Raw genomic sequence first — 16333 nt, 5'->3', positions numbered from 1 at the left:
TGTTTTTTATTGATTTGTATGAGCTCTTTGTAAGCTAAGAAAATTGGTCCATTGTCATATGTTTAGCAGTATTTTCCTGAGATTGATTTATTTACTTATTTATGTAGTTAAACTTCTCAGTCTTTATGGCTTTTGGGATTCATGCCTTGCTTAGAAAGGCCTTCTTTACATTTAAGAATAAATTTAATGTATTTTTCCAGTACTTTTAAGGTTTTTTTTTTTTTAATCTTTACATCTTTGATTCATTTGGACTTTATTTAGGTAGAAGGAGTGAGGTAAGGATTCAACATTTTTCTCCCCAAATAGCTGTGTGGTTATCCCAACTCCATTTTTTGACTTTTTTCCCCCACACTGATTTGAAAAGCCATCCTCATTCACACATTGAATTTATGTATATACTTAGACCTGTTTCTGAGTTCTGAAGTCTGTTGCAAAAATGACCGGGATTTTTCCTACTTATTCATGCATGTTTATATTTCCAGATGGACATTAGTATCATTTGGTCCATTTCTAGAATCCTGTTGGTTATTTTTCTAAAATTGTATTTTGAAAAATTTCAAACTTACGGGAAACGTGAAAGAGTAATAATAAGAATGCCAATATACGTTTCATTTAGAGTCACCATTCCTAATATTTTGCCACTTTTGTTTTTCTCTCCTGAATAGTTTATGGTAAATTGGGGACTTCATAATCACACTTCACGACATCCTTAAATATGTCAGTGTGCCATTTCTATAAGAATGAGTACATTTCCCATTTAACCACAATACAACTCTCACACTGAAGAAAATGGTGAACCATCCAATATATTCAAATTTCCCCATGTGTCCCCAGAATGACTTTCATAGCTGCACCCACCAAGGTTCACACATTATAGTATGTCTCTCTAGTCTCCTTTTTATTTTATTTTATTTTATTTTATTTTATTTTATTTTATTTTATTTTATTTTATTTTATTTTACATTTATTTATTTTGAGAGAGAGTGAGCAAGCGAGCATGAGTGGGAGAGAGGCAGAGGGAAGGAGGGAGGGAGGGAGGGAGAGAGAGAGAGAGAGAGAGAGAATGAATATCCCAAGCAGGCTCCACACTGCCAGTGCAGAGCCCAATACAGGGCTTGAACTCACGAACTGTGAGATCATGACCTGAGCCGAAATTGAGAGTCGGATGCTTAACCAACTGAGCCACCCAGACGCCCCTCTAGACCCCTTTAAACAGTTCCTCTACCTCTTTTTAAAAAATGATATTTTCCAAATAAACTTTATTTCTCAGAACTGTTTTAAATGTACACAGAAATTGGGAAGATAGCACAGAGTTCCCACATACCCCATGCTCAGTTTCCCCTATTGCTAACATCTTACATTACCATGAGTCATTTGATACAATCAAGGAACCAATATTGATACATTGTTATAAAGTACAGTTAATATTCAAGTTTCCCCAGATTTTACTTAACGTCCTTTGTGTGTTCCAGGATTCCAGCCAGGATACTGCATTGCATTTAACTGTGATGTCTTCTTAGGTTTTCCTTGGCTGTGGCAGTTTTTTATACTGTCCTTGTTTCTGAGGATCTTGACAGCTTTGAGGGATACTGGCCAGGTATTTGGTACAATTTCCCTTTATTGCAATTTGTCTGATGTTTTTACCATTACACTGGGATTACGCGTGCTATTGTTCTATCAAGGGTACATATTTATGAACGTGACTTACCACTGTTGATGTAATTCCTGATCACCTAAGTTAGTGTTTGTCAGGTTTCTCCACTGTAAAGTTCCTTCCCCCCCCCCCCATTTCCATACTGTCCTCTTTGGGAGGAAGTCACTATGCACAGCCCACACAGGGAATAGGGACTTCTGCTCTACTTCCTTGAGGATGGAGTATCTACATAAGTTATTTTTGGCATTCTTCTTTTTTTTTAATTTTTTATTATTTTTTTTATTTTCACATTTATTTATTTTTGAAAGAGAAAGAGCACAAGTGGGGGAGGGGCACAGAGAGAATGAGACACAGAATCCGAAGCAGGCTCCAGGCTCTGAGCTGTCAGCACAGAGCCCAACGCGGGGCTCGAACTCACAAACCTTGAGATCATGACCTGAGCCAAAGTTGGATGCCCAACCGACTGAGCCACCCAGGAGCCCCATTTGGCATTCTTTTGCACCGGAGGTATGTTTCTTCTTTCCCCCTTATTAACTTATTTGGTCGTTTATATGAGTTTTGACTCTTGGGTATGTTTTTTTACACTTTGGATTATCATGCAACACTACTTTGAGGTGGAAATTGCCCCAGTGTTGGACATTGGTAGCTCTTTCACTGGGCTCCTGTGTGTCCCTTTGACATACTCCCATTGTTGCGGATTTTTTCGTTTTGTTTTAAGCACTTCCTTACCTTCTGCCACTACAAGATGTTCCAGGCTCATCGTGCATATTTCCTTCCCCAGTCCTAGAATCGGGCTTTTCTCCAGGGAACCTGAGTCCTTTTCTTGAAGAATGGTATTAGAAACCAGGATCTGGGCCCCAGTGCTGCTGGGGTTTTGTTGCTTCAAGACCCTTTCAACTGATGGGGCAAGAAAATATATGTGCATACACTAACCTGTGCATATACACACATATATAAATATTTCCATACATAACTGCCGTATCTCTATTATGTGAAACACGAGTTCATACCGACATTCCATCCATCATCACATAAATCATTCTAACCACCTCCCCTTGCTGATCTGCAAACCGCTACTCCCATGCTAAGAAACCTGGCTCCCACGGTCTGCTACCTGTTTACTTGAATTGTTTAAACCCATTATACATGGTTTCAGAATCGTTACCCTGTACTCTCATGGAAAACAATATTCCCAACTACAGCAGTGATTATACATGTTTGTTTGCCATTGGTTTTATAGACCCCACTCATTTCCAAAGTTACTTAGGTCTACACCCCTCCCCTTCAGTATGTTTGCTTCACAAATTTGTAATACAGTTCGATTGCTTTGTCACATTCTGCATTCTATCTTGGGATTCCCCTGACCTCAATGATTTTTAAAAATTTGTATACATCAGTGGCACAAAAACAGACACTCAGCTCAATGAAACAGAATAGAGAATCCAGAAATGGACCCACACACGTATGGCCAACTAATCTTTGACAAAGCAGGAAAGAATATCCAATGGAATAAAGACAGTCTTTTCAGCAAGTGGTGCTGGGAAAACTGGACAGCGACATGCAGAAGAATGAACCTGGACCACTTTCTTACACCATACCCAAGAATAAACTCAAAATGGATGAAAGACCTAAATATAAGACAGGAAGCCATCAAAATCCTGGAGGAGAAAGCAGGCAAAAACTTCTTTGACCTTGGCCGCAGCAACTTCTTACTCAACACGTCTCCAGAGGCAAGGGAAACAAAAGCAAAAATGAACTATTGGGACCTCATCAAAAGAAAAAGCTTCTGCACGGTGAAGGAAACAATCAGCAAAACTAAAAGGCAACCGACAGAATGGGAGAAGATATTTGCAAATGACATATCAGATAAAGGGTTAATATCCAAAATCTCTAAAGAACTTACCAAACTCAACACCCAAACAACAAATAATCCAGTGAAGAAATGGGCAAAAGACATGAATAGACACTTCTCCAAGGAAGACATCCAGATGGCCAACTGACACATGAAAAAATACTCAACATCACTCATCATCAGGGAAATGCAAATCAAAACCACAATGAGATACCACCTCACACCTGTCAGAATGGCTAACATTAACAACTCAGGCAACAACAGATGTTGACGAGGATGCGGGAAAGAGGATCTCTTTTGCATTATTGGTGGGAATTCAAGCTGGTGCAGCCACTCTGGAAAACAGGATGGAGGTTTCTCAAAAAACTAAAAATAGAACTATCCTATGACCCAGCAATTGCACTACTAGGTATTTATCCAAGGGATACAGGTGTGCTGTTTCAAAGGGACACATGCACCCCCATGTTTATAGCAACACTATCCACAGTAGCCAAAGTATGGAAAGAGCCCAAATGTCCATTGATGGATAAATGGATAAAGAAGATGTGTATATATACAATGGAGTATTACTCGGCAATCAAAAAGAAGGAAATCTTGCCATTTGCAAATACGTGGATGGAACTAGAGGGTATTATGCTAAGCAAAATTAGTCAGAGAAAGACAAAAATCATATGACTTCACTCAGATGAGGACTTTAAGATACAAAACAGATAAACAGAAGGGAAGGGAAGTAAAAGTAATATACAAACAGGGAGGGGGGCAAAACATAAGAGACTCTTAAATATGGAGAACAAACAGAGGGTTACTGGAGGGGGTGTGGGAGGCGGATGGGCTAACTGGGTAAGGGGCATTAAAGAATCTACTGAAATCATTGTTGCACTATATGCTAACTAACTTGGATGTAAATCAAAAAAAAAAATAAATTGTATACATCAGGGTTCACTTTTTGTGCTTTGAAGTTCAAAGGATTTTGAGAAATTGATAATGTTATGTATCCACAATTGCACTCTCATATAGAATAATTTCATAGCTCCAAAAATCCCTGTGCTTCAGCTACTCAACCCTCTCCCTTTCCCTTGAGCCCCAGTTTACCACTCATCTTTTTACCGTCTCTATGGTGTTGCCTCTTCCAGAATGTCATATAGTCAGAATCCTGCATTATGTAGCCTTTTTAGACTGGCTTCTTTCCCTTAACAATATGCATTCAAGGTTCCTCTATGTCTGTCTACTGTTTAATTCATTTTTTTAAATCTCTGAATAACAGTCCGTTGGATCGATGTTCCACTGTTTATTTGCACATCACCTTTTGAAGGACATCTCCAGTTTTTGACGATTGTGCATAATGCTGCTTAAACGCATGCACATTTTTGTATGGGCATAATTATTCATATTAGTTGGATAAATACCAAGGTGCAGGCTTAGCTGGACCATATGGTGAGATAATGCTCTGCATCCTCGTCAGCAACTGGTATTGCCAGGTTTTAAGTTTTAGCTATTTGAATAAGTATGCAGTGATATCTCATTTTAATTTGCCGTTCCCTCATGACAAATGATGTTGAGCACCTTTTCACACACTTCTTTGCCAGCTGTATTTGTCTTCGGTGAAGTATCTAATTTGGATCTTTTCCCCAACTTCAAATTGTGCTGTTTCTTTTCTTACTGTTGAGGTTTAAGAGATTTTGGTATATTTCAAATACAAGTCTTTTACAGATATGTGTTTTTCAAAGATTTTCTCCCACTCTGTGGTTTGTCGTTTTTTTTTTTTAATGTTTATTTTTGAGAGAGAGAGAGAGAGAGAGTGCAAGTGGGAAAGGGGCAGAGAGAGAGGGAGACAGAGGATGCAAAGCAGGTTCTGCGCTGAGAGCAGCAAGCCCAAGCTCGATGCGGGGCTCGAAGTCACCAACCGTGAGATCATGACCTGAGCTGAAGTCGACGCTCAACCGACTGAGCCACCCAGGCTCCCCTGTGGTTTGTCTTTTCATTCTTGTAAAAGCATGTATCACAATGAAGTTTTTAATTTTAGTAAAGTCCAACTTATCAGATTTCTTTTGTGAATTTTCCTTTTGGTTTTGAATTTAGAAACTCATTTCCAAACCCAAGGTCGTCTAGATTTTCTCCTATGTTTTCTTACAGAAATGTTATTGTTTTTCATTTTATATTTAGGCCCGTTATACATTTTGAGTTAATTGTTGTGAAAGACAGAAGATCTGTGTCTAGGTTCATTTTTTTCCCACATGGATGGATAGCTGATTGTTCCAATCCCATTTGTTGAGAAAACTATGCTTTCTCCCTTGAATCACCTTTGCTCCTTTGTCAAAAGTCAGTTAACTATATGTGCTGGTCTCTTTCTGGCTTGTCTACTCTGTTTCATTCATCCACGTGTCTACTCTTTTGTCAGTACCATACTGTCTTTATGACTATAGCTTTATTTTTTTAAATGTTTATTCATTTTTTTCTGATAGAGACAGAGTGTGAGCGGGGGAGGGGCAGAGAATGAGGGAGACACAGAATCCGAAGCAGGCTCCAGGCTCCGAGCCATCAGCAGAGCCCGACGCGGGGCTCGAACTCACAGACTGTGAGATCATGACCTGAGCCAAAGTCGGATGCTCAACCGACTGAACCACCCAGGAGCCCCAACGACTATGGCTTTATATTAAGTCTTGGAACTGGGTAGTGTGGGTCCTCCGTGTTTGTTCTTATTTTTCAGTATTGTGTTGGCTGTTCGGGGTCTTCCATCTTTCCCTATAGTCTTTGTGGCCAGTTGGTCAATAAAATAACTTGCTGAGATTTTGATTTGGGATTGCTTTGAACAGATCATGCTGGACAGAATTGATATTTTAATAATATTGAATCTTCCAATTTGTGAACATGGAATATCTCTTTACTTATATAGCTCTTGTGGTTTTCCATACAGAGATCCTGTACATATTTCATTTGATGTGTATGTGTTTCATTATTTTGGTGCTGTTGCAAATGGCATTTTTTTTTAATTTCATATTCCAAAATTCCAATCACTGGTATTTAGGAAAGCAATTGACTTTTATATATTAACCTTATATCTTACTCCTTGTTATTGTTATGTTTAAAATTGGGAATGGATCTTGAATTTTGTCATATGCATTTTTGGTATATATTGAGATAATCATAATTTTTTCTTTGTTTACCTATTGAAGTGGTAAATTATAAGAATAGATTCTTATTTTTTTATTAAAAAAATTTTTTTAACATGTATTTATTTTTGACACAGAGAGAGAGCGAGAGACAGAGCATGAGCAGGGAAGGAGCAGAGAGAGAGGGAGACACAGAATCCGAAGCAGGCTCCAGGCTCCAAACTGTCAGCACAGAGCCCGATGCGGGGCTCGAACTCACAGACCGCGAGATCATGACCTGTGCCGAAGTCGGACGCTCAACCGACTAAGCCACGCAGGTGCCCCAGGAATAGATTTTTAAATGTTGACTCATCTTTGCATTCAAGGGATGTAGCAAATATCCATTAAAAATAACAGCCTGCTAGGATTTTTGTTTTTTCAATTTTCTTTAATGGTAACCCTGCTTCTATAATAGTTTCTTCAAACCACAGGTTCACTAGTAAGACTAAACTTCTGCTAAAAGTTGAATTTATTTCTTCCGTGGTTATTAAGGGCACTGTCCTCCTTCTCTGCCGTAACTTAAAAGCCTTTCTTTTTCCAGGCAAACGTTTTATAATGTAACTTCATTCATACAAAAATATATGGGACATTTTACATAAGATGAAACTTAGTAAAATGGATGTTTGTAAATTTATCATCAAACTTAAAAATGAGAGTATTACCAATGCAATTGTATCCACCTTTTCTGTTATGCTTAGCAATTTTTTTTTCCTTCTTAAGAAATCTTTTCCTATTTTGGAGGCGCCTGGGTGGCTCCATTGGTTAGGTGGCCGACACTTGATATTGGCTCAGGTTGTGATCTCCAGGTCTTGAGATCAAGCCCCATGTGCTCCGTGCTTAGCATGGAGCCTTCTTGGGATTCTCTCTCTCTCTCTCTCTCTCTCTCTCTCTCTCTCTCTCTCCCCCCTCCTGCTCATGCTTCCTCTTTCTCTCTCTCAAAATAAATTTAAGAAATAAACATGAATAAATAAATAAACATTAAAAAAAGAAATAAACATGAAAAAAGACGTATTTTCCTAATTTGAAGTCTTTTTTCTTTTTTTTATTGAAGTATAGTTGACATCCTATTCTGAAGTCTTCCAAATTTCTTCTACAGTCTTTTTTATATATTTAAGTACTTAATCATCTAAATTGTTTCTTTTTCTGTATATGGTGTAAAGAAGAAACCCAATCTATTTTTCACATAGATTGCCAATTGTCCCAGTGCCATATACTGCAAAAAGAAGAAAAGTCTGTTCTTACCCCAGTGATCTGAAATGGCATCTCTGAAATGCATGAAATGTCCATCTATGCATGACGCGGGCTCTGCTTTGTTCAATGTATGTATCTCTCTATCCCCGGCACATTGTCTTTATTACTAAAGGTTAGTAAGTCTTGAGACAGCAAGTCAGATTCTCCTACTTTGTTCTTCTTTATGTTTGTCTGGGCTATTTGGGGGCATCTACTTTTCCATGTAAATTTCAGAATCAGCTTGTCAAGTTTCATGAACAACTCTATTGGGATTTAGATTGTAATTGTGCTAGATTTATACACTAAATGAGTGGTCAAGGAAATGGACATCACGTCTTCCTATCTATGGTGTTTATGGTATAGCCGTCTCTTTAAATATTCTCTGGTGTCTTTCAATAAAATTTTATAATTATCTGCATACTGGTTTTACACACATTTGGTTATATTCATTCCATTCTCTCTCTCTCTCTCTCTCTCTCTCTCTCTCTCTCTCTCTCGCATACACACACCCACTCTCATATACATATATATTCCATATATATACTATGTATTTCTATCTTTATATATTTATTCCTTATATAGTTTAGCTAACTTTAGCAATAGCTTAAAAACTTACATTCCCAAAATTTCTTGTGGCTGTTATGTAGAAATACAGTTAATTTTCATGTGTTGATTTTACATCTAGCCTCATTGTTCAATTCTTAGTCTATAGACTACTTTGAGTTTTCAGGTTAGCTAAACAACTTATTTATCTTTTATTGTCTCGTGGTGCAAACTAGGGATTCTTGTAGTGCAGTGTTGAATAGACATGGTGATAGTGGACATACTTGTCCTGGCAAAGAGTATTTCTCATTTTCATCGCAAGGAATGATGTGCATTGCAGATTTCTGGCAGATTCACTCTTCAACCAATGCTTTTGATTTTGTCCTCATGGATAGTTATTACGTCTTATCATTTGTGCTTTCTACAGTGATTAGGATCATTGTATGACTTTGCTCCTTTGTGAATACAGCGTACTGGTTACGGATTTCTTGCCTCTCAGCTCCCAATTCAGGCCCACCAGATTGGGCCTGATCTGGTTCCTTTGTTTTCTCGCGGCAGTCGTCACTGAAGTTTGTCTGTAGGGGGCGCCAGAGACACTGCAGGGGGAAAGTTTTGCTTCCTGATCGGGTGGCGCTGGCACCTGCTGGGCACCAGGCTTCTCCAGCACCAGACCCTGCACGCAGCTTCTCCTGTACCCAGCTGCTACAGGGCGGTGTGGCCGGCAGCACGCCAACAGCTCCCCTTTAAACCCTCCCAAGCAGTAATACATCCGAGCGCTTCCGGTGAGACATCGCTGCGTACAACATCCTCAGCGACCCCTGAGGCAGATTTCAGGCAACTGTCAGAAGGCTGATTTCTAGAAAGTTCCAACGGTGTGACACCACGACTTGACTGCCATTGTCTGAGTTACTTCTAGTCTCCTTCAGTAAGGTAAGGATTTCAACTCCCGGGGTGGGAATACTTTTCCTTGGGCGCTTTATCTCTGCCCTGGAAGGGGGACTCTTCCTTGGGTGTTCTCAGGCCAGGGGGTGGTTCTATTCCTTGGTTGACCTATCTCAACCCTGGGAGGGATTGAGGTGCTTCCTTGGGTGCTATAGATCAGCCATGGGGTGGGGAGACTATTTTGTAGGGGTTCTGCCTTCAGCTATATGGGGGACTCCTTCTTGGGTGATTGTTTCAGCCCCAGGGGAGAGCTTTCCCTTGGGCACTCTCTCTCTCAGCTGTGTTGATGAGGGGGCTTTTTGGGGGTGTTATTTCAGTCCAGCGAGGAGGATCTCTTCTTTGGGTGATTAGCTCAGGACTGGGGGAAGACTTTCTTTTCTCAGCTATGTTGGGGGAAGGGACCTGCCTTTCTTGCTTACCAGCCATGCAGTGGGGAGTTACTTTCCTGATTGCTTCATTTCAGCCCTGGGTTGGGGGCTGTTTCTTAGATTCCATATCTAAGCCCTGTGAAAGCGCTCTCCTCTATGGGTGCTTTACATTGCCCTGGGGTGGGGGTTCTTCCTTGGATGCTCCGTCTTAGACACGGAGAGGGGGCTTTTACTTAGGTGCCCTGTCTGAGTGGAGGCAGGGTGGAGATCTTCCCAAGGCCCTCCATCTCAACCATGTTAAAAGGGGGGCTTTTTCCTGGAGCGTTTGCTCTCAGCCCTGGACAAAGGGATTCTCCCTTTGGTGCTACAGCTCTCATTCCAGAGGCTGGGTTTCCAGCACCACAAAAATCCTCTGCCATACATTGAGTCATAGCTCGGCGTCTCCAAGATCCGGACTTCAACCCTTTGGAGGTGGGGATTTTCCTCTTAAGTTCTCGCTAAGTCCTGGAGAGGACTTTTCACTGGTTGTTCTATTTCAGCCCAAGTGTGACACTCTTTCTGGGGTGTTTATGTCAACACTGGAGGAGGGGCTTTCCCTTCGGCACCATATCTCAGCTAAGCATTTGGGGGACTTTCCTTGGGTGCTATATTTCAGCCCTGGTGAGGATGCTTCCTTTGGTGCTGTTAACTCACTGCTGGGAGTTGTGCTTTTCCTTGGGTGCTCTTTCTAAGCCTTGAAGGCTGGCTCTTCCCCGGGGCTCTATCGCAGTCCTAGTGGGGATGGGAGGGACACATATGCACTTGTGGAAGAGGCCATGGGTATCGAGGCACAGGACAGGTAATAATCCTTGTCTCACAAAAACTAGACTTGATGGTATTCCGTTTTACCCCAATCTTCAATTAGAATTTTCCTTAATCTTTTTGTGCTTTGGTTTCCTTATTTATAACAATGAGAATGATAGTCATACCTAGTTCACAGGGCTCTGCAGGGGATTAAGTGAGTGAGTCAATACATGTAAGGCATTTAGAACAGTACCTGGCAGGTACTCAATGAAGTGTTTTCACCCTCTTTGTACTCTCCTGTTGTGGAAGATGCAAATGGTGTGGAAAATTGTTTCTTGTGATTTTATTCAAATAACACGGGGCATAGTTTTGGTTACCTTTGGATGTTGACAGCTTAAAGATAACCTAGGGGTGCCTGGGTGGCTCAGTTGGTTAAGTGTCCGACTTCGGTTCAGGTCATGTTCTCGTGGTTTGTGAGTTCGAGCCCCGTGTCGGGCTCTGTGCTGACAGCTCAGAGCCTGGAGGCCGCTTCAGATTCTGTGTCTCCCTCTCTCTCTCTGCCCCTCCTCTGCTCTCTCTCTCTCTCAAAAATAAATGAACATTAAAAAAATAAAAAAAGATAACCTTCTATACTTCTGGTCCTTATTCCCCAACATCGAAAAGCACCCCTCTCTACCTGGCACCTTGATGGACATATTTGAATTTCCCTGTGTTTGGGGACTTAACATTTTCAAATTACCTAACCCTTCACCATCTATGTGTAGCATTAGGTAGGTAATTAATAGTTGTCAATGATGAATTTAAAGCATAAACACACACACACACACACACACACACACACACACACACACACACACTCGAATGATTTCCCCTAAAGAGGGTTGACACAGAATGGGTTATACCTCGTCCATGGGTAACCACGTGTTTGGCTCCTTTTGGTTGATGAGAGCCACTCATTCCCCAAACGTTTTGATTAATCATGGTTGTATCATGTTTGACTTTGGACAACCCCTTGTATTTTCACTTCCTCCTCATTTCACTTAGACTGCATTAAAATTAAGTTGCATTTCTGAGAACAGAGCATTTATTTTTTTAGGTTCATTTATTTATTTTGAAGAGAGAGAGCATGAGTGGGAGAGGGGCAGAAAGAGAGGGCGAGAGAGAATCCCAAGCAGGCTCCATGCTGGCAGCACAGAGCCCAACACAGGACTTGAACCCATGAACCATGAGATCGTGACCTGAGCCTGAATCAAGTCAGATGCTTAACTGACTAAACCACCCAGGCGCCCTGAGAACAGAGCATTTCTTGGTGGATGGTAAATTCTTGTTGCACGATTAACACTTATATTAATGATGCAAATGCATGATTTTAGACATATATGCAGACTTTCCGATTTTGCAGTGGTTACATTTTTTGTCATTAATGGACATGTTGGTTGATTCTTTTCAGTGAATGGTGACTGATGGGACAGATGAGTTTGCTGCAGGGCTTGAAAACACAATGAAAAGTCCTGGAGAACTCGACGGTCCTTCGTCATCTAAGAGAAGGTAGAGTATGGCCTTGCTGTTAATGAAATAGGAAGGAAGATGGTAATTATGTCTTTGAGGAACAGATACGAGCATGCTTGCAAACAAACGAAAAAGAATCTAATAATGTGCAACCAGTTGGAGCTGCTGTAAGAGTCAGTAGGATGAAGCGGGTCTCTGGGGGCAGTAGAAGATGACGGGCTCAACCGGAAGATGGGCCTGTGTTCACTCTCTGCAGTCCTCACCTCCTGTTCACACTCTAACCCAGTGCAGCCTGGCTCCTACCTCCTCCGCTCTACCTGAAACTGTGTTGCCTTGAACTTCTCAGCAGCATTTGACACAGTCATTCGCTCAGTCCCCCACGAAAAACTTCTCGGGTTTCCAGAAACCCCATTTTCCTGATCTCTTCCCTCTTTTTCATTCTCTTTCTCTGGTTGTTGTTTTTCATTCCCGACACTAAGTATTGTAGGGGCACTAATTCGAATCCTGGGCCTTCTTCCCCTTGAACGTAGCCTCTCCCTAGATGGTCCCACATAGTCTTGGAACTTTAAATACGATGTGTATTTCAACAACTCCCAAGTTTATACCTCTAGATTACAGCTTGCTCCTGAACTCCAGACTCAAATTCAAATGCATACATGGTACCTCCGCTTGCATGGCTAAGAGACATTTAAAACTCAACCCGTTCCACACATTTAAACTGAACTCCTTGGGGTGCCTGGGTGGCTCAGTGGGTTGAGCGTCCGACTTCGGCTCAGATCATGATCTCACAGTTCGTGGGTTTGAGCCCCGCATCGGGCTCTGTGCTGACAGCTCAGAGCCTGGAGCCTGTTTCGGATTCTCTGTCTCCCTCTCTCTCTGCCCATCCCCCACTCTCGCTCTGTCTCCCTCTGTCTCTAAAATAAACAAGCATTAAAATAAATAAATAAATAAATAAATAAATAAATAAATAAATAAATAAACTGAACTCCTGAACTCCTGAACTCCCTCACTTTCAAAAGCCTTCTCTATATCCAGCACTATTTTGCCTTTTGGTGTTATATCTAAGAAATTATTGCCAAATCCAATGTCAAGGAACTTCCCGTCTATGTTTTCTTTCAGGAGTTTTATCATTGTAGGTGTTACATTGAAGTCTTTAATCCATTTTGAGTTTTTTTTGTTTATGGTGTGAGATAAGGGCCGCACTTTATTCTTTTTTATGTGACTATCCAGTTTTCCCAGTACCATTAAAAAATTTTTTTAAAGCAGGTTCCACGCCAAATGTGGAGCTTGAACTCGTGACTCTGATATCAAGAATCACATGTTCTACTGACTGAACCAGCCAAGCACCCCCGTCCCACCCCCCAGTACCATTTTTTGAAGAGACTCCTTTCCCCATTGAGTGGTCTTGGCGCTCTTGTAGAAGAGAATTTGACCATATATGCAAGGATTTATTTCTAGGATCTCTATCCTATTATTGGTCTCTTTGTGGATCTTCCCACCAGTACCACACTGTTTTAGTTACTGAAGCTTTGTAATACATTTTGGAATTAGGAATGTGAGTCTTCCCATTTTTTAAGTTTATTTATTTATTTTGAGAGAGACGGAGAGAGTGAGAGCAGGAGAGGGGCAGAGAGAGAGAATCCCAAGCAGGCTCTATGCTGTCAGCCCAGAGCCCAATGTGGGGCTTGTGAGATCATGATCTGAGTGGAAATCAAGAGTCAGTCGCTTACCTGACTGAGACACCCAGGTGCTTGAGTCCTCCGGTGTTTTCCTCCTTTTCAAAATAGTTTTGGCTATTCAGTGTCTCTTGAGATTCCATATGAATTTTAGGATGAATTTTTCTATTTTTGCACAAAATGCCATTGTGATTTTGGTAGGGGCTGCACTGTAGATTGCTTTGGGTAGTATAAGCATCTTAACAATATTAAACCTTCCAATCTATGGACATGGGATGTCTTTCCATTTATTTGTATCATCTTAATTTCTGTCCGCAATTTAATTTTTTTTTTTTTACTTTTAGAGAGAGAGCGAGTGCATGAGTGGGGGAGAGGGACAGAGGGAGAGAGAGAATCTTAAGCAGGCTCCATGTTCAGCATGGAGCCCAACACAGGGCTCGATCCCATGAACCCTGAGCTGAAATCAAGAGTTGGACGCTCAACTGAATGAGCCACCCCGGTGCCCCTTAAGTTTATTTATTTTGAGAGAGAGAGAGAGAGAGAGAGAGAGAGAGAGAGAGAGAGAGAGAGAGAATCCCAAGCAAGCTCCATGTTGTCAGTGTCGAGCCTGACTCGGGGACTGATCTCGCAAATCTTGAGATCACGACCTGAGCTGAAATCAAGAGCCGGACGCTCAACCAACTGAGCCACTCAGGTGCCTGTTTCAGTGAGTTTTTAAAGTAAACTCTACACCCAATGTGGGGCTCACACTCATGACCCCAAGATCAAGAGTCACATGTTCTACCAACCGAGCTAGCCAGGCACCCCATTTGGGCAATGTCTTGTAGTTTTCAATGCACAAACGTGTCACTTTCTTTGTTGGGTTTATTGCTAAGTATTTTATTCCTTGTGATGGTATTATAGATGGAATTGTTTTCTTCATTTTCATTTCAGGTATTTCATTGTTAGTGTACAGAAACACAGCTGATTTTTGTGTGTTGATTTTGTATCCTGCAACCTTTCATGTAGATTCATTTTATAGTCCCATGTTTTGTATCCCCCACAATGTCTTGCATAGCATAGATGTTTTAGGCATCTTTTGGTTAATGGCATTTCTGTTTATTTTCAGGTTAAAAAAAAAGATTCAGGACCTTGAGAAGGTACGAGAAAAAGTTAATTTTCATTCACCATCTTCATAACAGAGCTAATTACATCAAAAACATAACCTGTTATCGCAACTCTCTGGGAAAAACAAGGATAGGTTTGCTGTGCCGTAGAATGATGCTGGATTTTTCTGGTTTCCTAGAAGGTGACACTCAAGGGAATTGCCTTCCAGAGGTTAAGAAAAAGCAACGGAGCTTTTTAATGTTATGATTCTCCATCTGTAAAGTTTGGCTTTAGCCCTAAGGATATCCTTTGAAAATACAGTTGGCTTTCTTACTTGTTTGTTTTCCCACTCGAGGAGATGTGTGTTAGTAACTCTTCAGGCAGAAGCTATTATATTCCTGGTTTCTGCAGCAGATCACATTGCTGGCACTTATAACTACCTTCTTCTTTTAAGTTTATTTATTTTAAAAAAATGTTTATTTATTTATTTTGAGAGAGAGAGAGAGAGAGAGAGAGAGAGAGAGTGAGCGCACAGGGGAGGAACAGAATGAGAGGGAGAAAGAGAATCCCAGGCAGGCTCCATGTTGTCAGCGTGGAGCCCCCAACTCGGGGCTCAATCTCACACACCGTGAGATCATGACCTGAGCTGAAATCAAGAGGCAGATGCTTATGTGACTGAGCCACCCAGGTGCCCCTATAACTGCCTTCTTTCACAACCCTTGTCCTCTGCCAGCCCCTCAGCTCCTCTTGAGTCCTTGCCTGGGGAGATGACTCAAACCTTCATTCCTGAATGGTTTGGGCATTAGATGTTCTCTCTCAGGTTATTATTATTATCTATTGACTTTTTTTCCCAGCTTCATTGACAAGTAAAAGTGTAAGATATTTAAAATGCATACCGTGATGATGTGATATACATACGTCATCCATTGACTAATCGCGGAACACGGGTGTATCAGGAAGCTCTCTAGATATGTCAGACATACTCCTCCGTAGCACTTTTGTAGTAGGAACTCAATTTGCCTTTGATAGTCAGGTTCAGTCACCACAGCCAATACAGTACAGCCCTTCTTTTCCTGTCGATCGAGAGGTCTGGGGAGTCCAAAGTGGCCAGCTGGAAGTCTCAACTTCCCATTCAATGGAGTCATTGTTTTATCCCCTGGTGAAAGCATTTCTTTCTTTGGAACTAAGACCTCTGGTCCAGAAGAGCTAGATCTGTTATCACGGGGACAGGAAGCAAAAATTTTCTATTGTATTGCTAGGGGTAAAAGTGAGGGGAGGCATACCCATTTCCATACCTTGATTGCAGGATCCATAAAGCCATGTGACAAGAGGAACGGCACCACGTATCTATGCATGTTCGTGCTTAGATAAATGGTGACCATCTCCTAGAGGCTGTTGCCCCAGACCCTCAAATTACTGCCACTAAGCTAGAAACAATGGAGGTCTTCCAAAAGTCATTCCACTTCAGGATGAGGAGAAACCGAAGACCAGTGAATTCCACGAATATTGCTCAATTGCTGCACTCATCTCCTATGAAATGG

Source organism: Felis catus, chromosome X, assembly GCF_018350175.1.
Source record: "Felis catus isolate Fca126 chromosome X, F.catus_Fca126_mat1.0, whole genome shotgun sequence".
In the NCBI taxonomy this organism is placed as follows: domain Eukaryota; kingdom Metazoa; phylum Chordata; class Mammalia; order Carnivora; family Felidae; genus Felis; species Felis catus.
The sequence above is the reverse complement of the archived record's forward strand: the minus strand, read 5'-3'. Positions refer to the sequence as shown.